A 12,628-nucleotide genomic window follows, 5' to 3' on the forward strand; every position below is an offset into this window, starting at 1 on the left:
CTGGAGTGCAGTGGCACAATCTTGGCTAACTGCAACTTCCACCTTCCCAGGTTCAAGTGATTCTCCTGCCTCAGTCTCCCGAGTAGCTGGGATTACAGGCACCCGCCACCATGCCTGGCTAATTTTGGCATTTATAGTAGAGGTGGGGTTTCACCATGTTGGCCAGGCTAGTCTCGAACTCCTGACCTCAGATCCACCCACCTTGGCCTCCCAAAATGCTGGGATTACAGGTGTGAGCCACCACACCCAGCCAATAAAAAATATTTTCCAAAAATTGAACTAGTTGGGCACAGTGGCTCACACCTGTAATCCCAGCACTCTGGGAAACTGAGGGGGGCAGATCACCGGAGGTCAGGAGTTTGAGACCAGCCTGGCTAACATGGTGAAACCCCGTCCGTCTCTACTAAAAATTGCAAAATTAGCCAGGCGTGGTGGCGGGCGCCTGTAATCCCAGCTACTTGGGAGGCTGAGGCAGGAGAATCACTTGAACCTGGGAGATGGAGGTTGCAGTGAGCCAAGATTGTGCCACTGCACTACAACCTGGGTGACAGAGCGAGACTCCGTCTCAAAAAACAAAAAATTAAACTAAAAGATGGTCAAAATATTTGAACAGTTTCACCAAAGAATACACATTAATAGCAAATTAGTTCATTTAAAAAATGCTAATAGGAATTTAGCATGGTCGAAAGCTGCTCTCAGTACAGCTCCAAGAAGCTTTCTTATTTCCAGGGAACATGCCCTAGACACAGGCCTACAATCAACCCTGTGCTGACCTGGTGATCCTCCCACTTCTTCCCAAAATGATTCCACGTGCGCAGGCCGTCCTCCCCTCGCCTGCGGTGGCTGGTTCTCTCTTGCGGTCATGCAGTGGGGTTCCTGAAGACCTTCCTGGATAGCTACTAAGGCAAGTTCATGCATCTGATTAATGGAGGTGCCTCTGAGGCGGTTGTTCACCCTGCCTGTCAGCCATTCAGAGAAGGATCCTCAGAGAATATCCCAGAACAGAGTGGGCGGGACAGCAGTGGCTCCCAGCCTCAAGTGCACAGTAGTAACCCCTGCTGAGTTTCCAAAACACTGATACATAGAATGCACCCTAAATTAATTAAATCAGAATTCCTGGGGGTGGGACCCAGGCATCAGTATTTTTTAAGCATCCTGGAACATTCCACAGTCCAGACCCACTGCAGAGGCACTCAGGCTTGTTCTCTCTCTCTGGCCTTGGTCCCCTGGCCCAGAGTTTGAGAACAGTGGATGTCTGCCGTGTGAGATGGGATGGGTGAACCCTGGAGAGCAAGCGAGACCACGTAATCTCGGATGTGGTGAAGCCCTGCGGGGAGAAGCCAGCCTCTGTGCAGGGTTCTTGTGCTCTGAACGTCATAACCTGGTCTAAATGTTGAAAGGAAAGTGATACCTCCCCACTCACTCCTGAAGGGGCAGGAGGGGGTGGCTGTGGGAGTTGGATCTTTATCTCCAGGACTTGCTCTGTCCTCCTCTGAAGAACATCTGGAGCTTTCTACCCCTTAGAGATATTTATGTGTCTTTTACAGACTGGACACACAATCTCCAGGGAACAGTGGGGTGAAATGGTTTGCCTACATTCTCCTCACACTCAGATTTCTCCCTCCAGGGCCAATTTCAGAGGATCTGAGTTTTTAGTTTGTTCTGGCAAACCTCAGCATCTTTACATATCTCCTCATGATTTGGCTTTTGGCAATAACTGGCTCTGACCTGAGGTGTCCCTCCCTAGCCCTGCCCTGCCCCTGTACTTCTCTAGTTTCTTTTCTGAAGACAACAGAGGGGAAATAGGGGGCACTAGAAAAAGGCATCAGACACAACAGCCTGAACAAAAGTGAAGGTGGTGGCAGCAATAATAATTATGACTATTACTATTAGTGCCGCTGCTAACATTTCCCGAGTATGTGCTTTGTTCCAACCACTGTGCCGGGCACTTTCAGGCATCCTTCTCTTTGTCCTCTCACCAAAGCGTATGAGGCAGGAAATGCAGGAAATAGCATCACCATTTTACCGAGGAAAAGAGGAAAGTCACACTGTGGAGCAATGCTTTGCGCCTTTTTAAAAGAAAGGACTGGCTGGGTGCTATGACTCATGCCTGTAATCCCAGCACTTTGGAAGGCCAAAGTGGGTGGATCACCTGAGGTCAGGAGTTCAAGACCAGCCTGGTCAACATAGTGAAACCCCGTCTCTACTAAAAATACAAAAATTAGCCGGGTGTGGTGGCGGGCGCCTGTAATCCCAGCTACTCAGGAGGCTAAGGCAGGAGAATCGCTTGAACCCAGGAGGCGGAGGTTGCGGTAAGCTGAGATTGCGCCATTGCACTCCAGCCTGGGCAACAAGAGCAAAACTCCGTCTCAAAGCAAAAAAAAAAAAAAAGAAAAGAAAAAAGAAAAAAAAAGAAAAGAAAAGAAAGAAAGAAGAAAGAAAGGAAAGATCAACTGCTTCTCAGGGTCACCTGGGAACTTGCTAGAAATGTAAATATTCTCTGGCCAGAGTTGAATTCATGGGTGTGCAACTAGTGTCGCCACACAGAACGTCAAAGCTGAAGTTTGATTTTACCTTCGAATTTGTGTTTACTAAGTCCAATTGGACAATGGAGCAAGCATGGGGGTTTGGAGACTTGGCTCACAGCTTGCCTCCCCTTTCCACCCTGGGTTCTCAGCACCTGCACCCCATCCTCCACACCCCACTTAGTCTTCCCACCCTGCCCAATGACCACTGCCACCCTCCACTCGAGGTGGCAGCTGGCTTGTGTTGATGAGAGGAGGCTTGTGTTTGCCATTGCCCTCTGTCCCTAGCGGGGGCCTGGGCACAAACACGGAGAGGATCGGGGTTGCATGCACACTGCGTGGTGCTCAGGCCAGGGCCAGGCAGCAGCTGTCCCCACTCTAGGGTGGCAGCACCAGTTCAATCCGTGGGCTACTTATCAGGGGCTTCTTCCCATCCCTGATCCAGGTACTAAGCGTGTCCTGGTGTGAGGCTGCAATTAGCATTGGTGGGCATGGTGGCCTGTCTGCTATGGACTAGGGCACTGAGCCAGTGGGAAGGGGAAATTGACTTCCCCACCCTAGGATGAGACCTCTACATATCCTTTTTCTTTTTTCCTGAGATGAAGCCTTGCTCTGTTGCCCAGGCTGGAGTGCAGTGGCATGATCTCAGCTCACTGCAACCTCCACCCCTTGGGCTAAAGTGATTCTCCTGCCCTAGCCTCCCGAGTAGCTAGGATTACAGGTGTGCACCACCACACTCAGCTAATTTTTGTATTTTTAGTAGAGATGGAGTTTCACCAGGTTGGCCAGGCTGGTCTCGAACTCTTCACCTTAGGTGATCCACCTGCCTTGGCCTCCCAAAGTGCTGGGTTTACAGGCATGAGCCATCCCGCCCGGCCTGCATTTTCCTTTTGCACGAGGCTTTGCAAATAATGTAGCCGGCCATAGCTCTGGCTGGCACAGACGAGCTGAATCAAAGCTGTCATGGTGGGGCCCAGAAATCTACTTGAAGAAGCACTCCAATGATTCTGCTGCATACTAGAGTTTGAGAACCACTGAGTGACAGGGAAGCTAGGGAGAAAACCTGAAGGTGGCCAGACCGTGTGGCCATGGAGAGCGGCAGCTTGGGGGTCCGACAAACCACGACTGAAATCCTAGTGTTTGCTGAGTGACCATAAGCAAGACCCACAGTTCACTGCTGAACAATCATAGATGGGTATATATATAGTTCAGACACACTGGAAGCTATTCCTGAGAGAATGACCAGCCTGGTAAACTGGATAAAAGCCACTGTAAGATCTATTTACCCTGAGAAGTGGGCTGCCCAACTCCACTTACCAATGCCAAGTGGAACACCCCAGAGGAAGCAACCAATAATATGCTTCATATGCAAGCCATTGGGAACTGGCTTTATAATGACGGGAATATTAACCTGGTGTTTTAAAAATATATTAACTAGTCTTTCTGAGCTTGCTTCCAACAGGCTCCAGCGTCCTACAGATGTGCCTCTTTTCTCTTTGAAGCTGAGAAACCAAGTCATGCTGAAGACCTGGAAATCCCAGCAGGCTGCAAACCAGCTGCAACCACCATGGATCAGTCCTTTTGAGATGCTGCTGATTACCCACTCATCCGCCAAGTTAGCCAGTGTTAAGCCATGGGTTCACCACACTCAGATAAAACCTGTCCCTCTGGCATCCCTCCAGAAAAAAACAGGCATGCTCTTGTGAACCCTAAGATGGCCTTAAGTTAATATTCAATGCCCAGCCAAAGACCCTAAATCAGAAATCATAAATGGAACATGTGCTTTTCAGGTTGGCATTATTCTCCCCAAAACCCTTCTTGCATGCAGGATATAATGAACCGAAAACAATTTTTAGTAATTTTTTTGAGACAGAGTCTCACTCTGTCACCCAGACTGGAGTACAGTGGCGCAATCTCAGCTCACTGCAACCTTCACTTCTCAAGTTCAAGCAATTCTCATTCTTCAGCCTCCCAAGTGGCTAGGACTACAGGCGTGCACCATCACGCCCAGCTAATTTTTGTATTTTTAGTAGAGACAGGGTTTCATCACTTTGCTCAGGCTGGTCTTGAACTCCTGACCTCAAGTGAGCCACATCTGCCTCGGCCTCCCAGAGTGCTAGGATTACAGGCGTGAGCCACTGCACCCAGCTATGAATCAGAAATACTTTTTAATAGGCTTAGGATTGTTCTCTTGGATTCGTTAAGGGATTCACTTTAATACTTGGGCATTTTTTTTTTTTTTTTAATCATGGTGCTCCAACAAGCAGGATGCCAATCAGGTGCTCCTGAGCCCTTCAGATTCAGGGGTGATGTTTTCATTTCCCATCATTATCCCACAATGCACCCCTTAGCATTAAGTAGCCAAAAAGGTAGACAACCATATTCCCCATGATTGAAAAATTAATGAATAGAAAAAGGGGATTAAAACCAGCCCAATTGTCCCATAGAAATGTTATTACAGTTTTTAAAAGAAACATAAAAACCCTTCCTGTTTTTAAAATTTAAAACTTACATTTATCTCATCTGAATTCCTTCCTCAAAAACAGACACTCAGGCAAAAACAAAAACCTAAAACTCATCAGATCACTGTATCCAGACGGAGACGCCAGACCCCTCATCCATCATGATTACTTCCATACTCCTCCTTAATTCCTGTTTTCCCACCTTTCCTGCTATATAAAACCCTCAATTTTAGTCTGTCAAACACACTTGAGACTTTATCTCCTATTCTCCTTGGCTGCAACACCCCATTAAAGCTTTCTTCCCCGGCAATACTTATTGTCTCAGTGATTGGCATTCTGTGTGACAAGCAGCAGGACCTAGACTGGATCTCTGGTGTTTCAGTAGCATTACCTTTTAGTAAATGCTGTTGTGTTGTGCCCAGATTCCCTTTATGAAACCCAGCTCCCACAGGTTAAAGGGCTCAGCTCCACAAGACTTCAGACACAAGCCACAAATGGGGTCCCCAGGTGACCCACACTTCTGCCCAGTGGACTATGAATTCAGGGGTTCTGTGACTTTCCCCACCCAGCTTTGATAATTCACTAGAATCCTCACAGAACTCAGGAAAATGCCATACCTACTATTACACTTTATTATGATGGACACACACGAGCAGCCAGATGGAGGGGTATTGAGGAAGGGTCTGAATGCAGGAGCCTCTGTCCCTGGGGAGGTGGGATGAGCCACTCTCCTGGATATGTTCACCAACTCAGAAGCTCTCCAAGCCCCATTGTGTAGGAATTTTTTTATGGCAGTTTCAGTAAGTACACATGATTGATTAAATCACTGGTGATTGAACTCCATCTCTAGCCTCTCTCCAGCTCTCAGAGGTGGGAGAGCAAGGCTGGAAGTTCTAACCTTCTCAGTACATGGTTGGTTTTTCCTGTGTCCAGGCCCCATCCTAAAGCTACCTAGGCCCCCTCTCCCCAGCAAAAATCATCTCATTTGCAAAAGAGTAATTTCCAAGGGGGTTAGGAGCTCTGTGCTGGGAACCACAGACCAAGATTAATATATATTTTGTATTATACCACAGGTACCAATCACCCTCCAGATCTAAGAATGGCTTCAGGCTGGAGCTATGGTCACCTCTTTACCCAGCTTCTCCCCTGCCCTATTCTGCTTCACTTGCATCCTTAAAGGTTTCACCCAAGAGCTCTTCTTCAAGATAGCACCTATAAAGCCAGACACCCTGGCATATGCCTATAATCCTAGCACTTTGGGAGGCCAAGGTAGGAGGATGGTTTGAGCCCAGGAGTTCAAGACCAGCCTGGACAACATAGTGAGGCCCCATCTCTACAAAAAAAATAATAAATTACCCAGGTGTGGTGCTGCATGCCTCTAGTCTCAGCTATTCAGGAGGCTGTGGCAGGAAGACGGCTTGAGCCCAGGAGGTCGAGGCTGCAGTGAGCTAAGATCATGCCACTGCACCCATCTTGGGCAACAAAGGGAGACCCTGTCTCTAAAAAAAATAAAAGCAATTTACAACAGTAAGCACCTGTACACAAACCCCATCTCCAGTCCTGTTTCTAGGGCTTCCAATTTAACACACCTAGAGGCTGGGCATAGTGGCTCATGCCTATAATCCCAACACTTTGGGAGGCTGAGGTGAGTGGATCACTTGAGGTCAGGAGTTTGAGACCAGCCTGGCCAACATGGCAAAAACCCATCTCTACCGAAAATGCAAAAATTAGCTGGGCATGGTGGCACACGCCTGTACTCCCAGCTACTCAGGAGGCTGAGACAGGAGAATCAGTTGAACCCAGGAGCTGGAGGTTGCAGTGAGCCAAGATCACACCACTGTACCCCAGCCTGGGCAATGAAGGAAGACTCTGTCTCAATAAATAAATAAATAAATAAATAAATAAATAAAATAAAACATACCTGGAGCTTTCTACATCCCATAGGTATCTGTGTGTCTTTCTCATGCCCTATTTGACGAAGAAATTCTTGAGCTCAAATCTATGTCTACTTTATCTTTACCTTCTTGTAACACCTGTCTCAGTGTCTTGCACATATAGAATGCTCAGTAAAGTTTTTGGAATAAGTATTTCATATTTTGGAATCATTTACAGAGCAGGGGTTACATTTCTGACTTGTTTTCTCTAGTTCTTATTCTGCACCCCCTGCCCTGCAAACCTGCCACATAAGCAGGTCATTTCTCCACCCCTCAAGATGAGGGCAAAGAACTTCAGAAACTGCTCACAAACAGGCCCCTGTGGAAATACCTCCAGGCCACTGGCATTCCTGCCTGCTGCCAGAGACCTGGGAGGCTGTTCACTGCCTTGAGTATTTTTGTCCTTTCCAACTTCTCTGCCCCATCAAGTTAAACAGTCCTTAAGAGTAAATAAATGTGGCAAAGATAAAACAAATATTTTTTTCCAATTGGATTGGTTCATTCCTTGTGTGGGTTCAGATGAGGGAGAACCAGAATGTTTTGATTAAATCAGCCTTTGCCATTAGCTGATTTGCTTGTTTACTAAAGGGCTGTCGTATTTCTTGTCATTATCTACCAAAGTGCGAATTCTTGGTATTGTTGAAAGGACTGCTCTGAAAAGGGAAATGGCAAGCTTCCTTAACCTAATGTTCTCACATAGTGTAAAAACACCAAATCAAAAGCATCAGGCAAATGCAACCCTGTAGAATTGCAGAGCAGAGAAATAGGAGGCATAAGTGGGTTCTCTCTACATCCCTTTCAAGAGTCTTACAGTGTGTTTCTGCTGACAAATTTTTCCACTTTCTTTTCTTTTCATATATTATATAGCCATCTCACCGGAGTGCTTCCATGGTTTGAGTTTCTGATAGGAAGATAGATAAGGTTGCTCCCAGAGGTCCCTACAGTTTGGGAACCATGGTTCTTCCCAACTTAAAAGGTTTTCACGATCACATAAGATGCCATTGCATCATCACGGTGGTGGTGCTTTAGTTATTAGTCCTCCAAAGTGATGGTGACCTCATACTAGTACTAACGATGATGACGCTAGATAACAAGTATCGTGTATATCAGGCGTTGTTCTAGTACTTTACATAAATTAATGTATTCATTCTCATCACAGCTCTATGAGGTAAGTACTTTAATATCCCCATTTTACACATGAAAAAACCTGGGGCTCACAGATGCTAAGTAACTCGCCCAAGCATAGAAGTTCTAAGTGGCAGAGCTGGGCTTTGAACCCAGGTAGTCTGACTCCAGAGCTAGGTTATAGTATGAGTCATATTAGCAGCCATTAGCATTTATTGAGCCTTAACCATATGCCAGAAGTGATTCTTAATTCTTTTGTTTAATAGTTGATCCTCCATATCCGTGGGCTTTGCATCCACAGATTTTTTTTATTAATTCCTTATGTGTATAATTGTCATTGATCCCCATGAAAAATCCTATCAGATATTTATCATCCTCATTTTACTGAAGCATAGACAGTCTAAGTAACTTGCCCAGAGTTACGCAGCTGGTGCATGAGGGAACCAGGTTTCCAGTCTCTGTGGAGTGCCTTCAGAGGCCACACTCCTAACTCCAGGTCTTCTGGTCTTGCTGACAGGTGCTATGAGCTTAGCTTTTGCTTTGTGGAACAGGTCCATACCACTATTGATACTCTGAAAGTATATTCTCTCTCCCCTGGGAAATATCCATCCAGGGAGCTATAGAACAAGCGCTCCCATGATCTCATCTGCAGTACACATCTGTTCTGATCTTTTTGTTGGCCTGCCCAGCATCTTCCTTCTCATTTTGGTAAGAGCACCCTAATTTCCTGTTGGGGAATGTATTTATTTTATATTGTTGCCACAACAAATGACAATAAACTTAGTGGCTTAAAACAACACAAATTTATTATCTTATAATTCTGGAGATCAGAAGTCCAAAATAGATCTCTCTGGGCTAAAATCAAAGTGTTAACCGGGCTGTGTTCTTTCCGGAGGCCCTAGGGAGAATCCGTCTCATTGCGTTTTTCAGCCTTTTTTCCTTGGCTGGTAGTCCCTTCCTCCAGCCTCAAGCCAGCAATGCCAGGCCAGATCCCTCTTATGCTGCCTTCTCTTTGGTGGTTCCTCTTTCACTTCTTCTTCTTCTCTTAAAGATCCTTGGGATTACATTGCGCCTACCTGGAAAACCTAGAGTAATCTCCCTATGTTACAGTCGACGGATTGGCAACCTTAATTCCCATTCCCCTTTACTATGTAACATATTCACAGATTCTGGGGATTCGCATATAGGCCTCTTTGGGGTGGGTTTGGGGACATTATTCTGCCTACTGCAGGGAAGCTTCCCTTTCTACTCTCAGACCGTATGTTCTGGATCAGTTCAACCCAACAACGGTGGCTCCCAGCGCAGGCTTGGAACTTGGACTGGGATTCTTGGGAAAGAGATGCTCCCCTTCTGATGAGCCAGTCTGATCACAGCCCATCTGCTTGGCAGATGGGTCAGGAACAGGGCCTCTCCCTGATTGTTCAGAACCCTTTCTGGACCAGCTGTTAATTCTGGTGAATATCCTTCCTCTCCGCTGCCGGCCCATGCACCAGCAGCTGATGTGTCCACCTTTGCCCGAGCATAAGGCAAGCTTTCCTAAAAATGAGGCCTCTTCCTCCTGCTGCTTCTTTAAGGAAACCTATGGAGTACTTGCAATCTCTAAAAAACAAACAAAGACAACTAGAATAAGATCTATTTAATGATGTCCAAAAAAAGCTCTCTTGGCAAGTTTGGAATCAGCAAGGAAATTAGAATCTGGCTAGGAGTTTACATAATCTGTAATAAGAATGAAAGATTCTTTTTCTACTTGTCTTAAATACATTCTCTTCAAAATCTGTATGCAGCTCTAAATAAATGAAGCCTCCTTGAGGGCATATTAGAGCATTGTCAAAGAGACCTGCTCATATGTAATGACCTGGAGGGAGAATGACAAATGTCTGGATTATACCATGCTTTAATATATTCATGCTGTAAGAATGGCCTCAGGCACCACACAGTCACCAAGAAGCCTGGCTGAGGGGCATTCAGAGAAGTGTAGAAAGGCAGGGGCATGCGTTCTTACTGACATTTAGCCATAAACCTGATTCTCCTTTTGCAAACCCTTCCCACATACCTTGAAGGCTTTTGTATCTCAAGGTCTTCTTGTGGGCCCAGTTCTAAGGTTGGGAATGGTAGCTACATCCTACGAGAAAGAGCCCTGGGCTAGGCAATCAAGTGGATTAGTGGCCCAGTTTCCTCAGACACATCATGCTAGGTAAGGAGAGTGGAGTTTGAGCTGCTGGGAGTTGGGAGCATCATCTACTCGGGCATCAAACTCAAGGTGTGGGTGAAGGCAAGAGCAAAGAAACAGGTATTTGAGTTGATCTTCAAGGAGGAGGCAGAAGGAGAAGCGGTCTGAAGTCAAGTCAAGTTCAGGACACAGATAAAAGTATCTTGAATTTCCCCAGGACCTTCCTTTACTTTTTATTTTTGAGACAGGGTCTCACTCCTGCTCAGGCTGGAGTGCAGCGGTGTGATCTCGGCTCACTGCAACCTCTTCTTCCTGGGCTCAAGTGATTCTCTAGCCTCAGCATCCCAAGTAGCTGGGACTGCAGGTACAAGCCACAAGGCCTGGCTAATTTTTGTATTTTTTGTAGAGATGGGGTTTCACCACGTTGCCCAGGCTGGTCTCAAACTCCTGGCCTCAAGTGATCTACCCATCTTGGCCTCCCAAAGTGCTGGGATTACAGGCATGAGCCACCGGCCCTTGTTTTTTAGATGTCAATGTAGCAAGGCGTGGTGATTAAGTGTGCAGCTCTGGATCCATCCCACCTGAGTTAGGATCCTGGCTTCACTACTTCCAAGCTGTGTGGCCTTAGCTGAGTTACTTACATCTCTCTGATGTTTTGCTCCCACAACTGAAAATGACAATGATATTAGCAACCTCACTCATAGTGTCACTGGCAGGATTACTTGAATTAAAGCTTGCAAAGTGCTTAGCACTGAGTTTGTTTAGGACTTACTGACTTGATTTGAGCATCATGTTAAACCATCTTTTGAGCAGGATTGTATACCAATATTCAGCATTAATTTTGATTCTTTTTCTAGTCTCTCTTTTTCTTTTTCAGCATCCTCAAAATTTAAAAAAAAAAACACAGTTGATATTCATTTACTAGGATCCTCCTGAAGGATACCTTCTTAGGTTTCTGTTATGTAAATGCTGTGTAACAAAAGACTCCAAGACCTTGTTGGCTTACCAAAAACATTTCTTTTTCATCCTTCTATGTAGGTCTGCAGGTGAGCTAGGGCAGCTGATTGGGATCAAGTCTACCCCACATTTCTGTCATTTGCTTGAGCCAACAGCTACCGGGGACAGTTCTCATGGTAAAGGACAGAGCCTGAGAAGCAAAGTCAAACCACATGGGCACATTTACAGCCTCCGATCATGGCCACTGACATTCCATTGGCCAAAGCAAGCCTCACGATCCAGCCCAACATGAGGAAGTGGGGAAACAGACTCCAATTTCTCCAGCAGGAGGCATTGTAGAGCAACATGGCAAAGAAAGGATACACTCCAAGGAGGAAGAAAAGAATTGGGATAATCCAATCCTATCACAGACAAACTTCATTTTTAATGTTGCCTTGTTTTTCATGGAAAAGAAGAAAATAACTACATAAAAAGGTCATGGCCAGGCACAGTGGCTCACGCCTGTAATCCTAGCACTTTGGGAGGCTGAGGTGGGTGGATCACCTGAGGTCAGGCGTTCGAGACCAGCCTGGCCAACGGAGTTTAGTGAAACCCTGTCTCCACTAAAACTACAATAATAATAATAATAATAATAATAATAATAATAATAATAGCTGGGCATCATGGTGGGCACCTGTAATCCCAGCTACCCGGGAGGCAGAGGTTGCAGTGAGCTGAGTTCACACCACTGTACTCCAGCTTGGGCAACAGAGTGAGATTCCATCTTAAAATAAAATAAAATAAAAAGGTCATTTCAAGGATTTCTGGGAAAAAAAAGCCATTTCCAGAAAATTACCAGGATCGGTAAAATTTTGTCCCATTCCTTACCTGCTGGGCTGGCTTCGTGGGTGTGACTTGTGCAGGAGCACCAGGCTCCACACTCAGAAGAGCCGCGTGCTCGGCTGAATACTCTGCTAATGCTGTCTCACAGTTATTAATTTTTGAACAAGAAGCTCTCCATTTTTATTCTGCACTGGCCCCAACAAATTATGCAGCCAGTGCTGCCTACACATGCTATATTTAGGGCCCCAGATGGTGAGAATTAATGCTCAGACTGGTGACCCTGAATCTGTAGGTTTCTGAGTGATCCAGGATTCAATTATAATTATCATTTTTTTCATTCATTCAACATATGTATTGTGTGCTATTCTAGGTATCGGGGATAAAACATTGAATCGACCAGCCCTGTCCTCATAGAATTTACATAGTGCCACACTTCCTGTATCTGCCCACCCAACAAATGACATTCATGTATCAGCTATTAATAGGACCTCAGCTACAGACACGCATACCAGCGTGTGTCACAGATACTGTATGTCGGGGATCACATGCAAATCCCAGCAGCCAGCAGGAACTCCAAGCATCCCAATCTCTTTCTCTCAAGAAAGCAAATCAGAATGCAAGTAAGAGTGACAT

The 12,628-nt window shown here is 45.8% G+C and overlaps 1 long non-coding RNA gene across 1 annotated transcript in view; it reads left to right on the plus strand.

Moving 5' to 3' along the window:
• LOC105548921 overlaps positions 1 to 6,921 on the plus strand; it is a 23,995-nt gene extending 17,074 nt beyond the window's left edge. The window contains exon 2 of the long non-coding RNA XR_001007473.1: positions 4,028 to 6,921. This is a non-coding gene — a long non-coding RNA (uncharacterized LOC105548921). The remainder of the gene's footprint in view (positions 1 to 4,027) is intronic.
• Positions 6,922 to 12,628: the final 5,707 nt, after the last annotated feature.

The sequence above is a fragment of the Mandrillus leucophaeus genome, unplaced genomic scaffold (genome assembly GCF_000951045.1).
Source record: "Mandrillus leucophaeus isolate KB7577 unplaced genomic scaffold, Mleu.le_1.0 Scaffold427, whole genome shotgun sequence".
NCBI lineage: Eukaryota > Metazoa > Chordata > Mammalia > Primates > Cercopithecidae > Mandrillus > Mandrillus leucophaeus.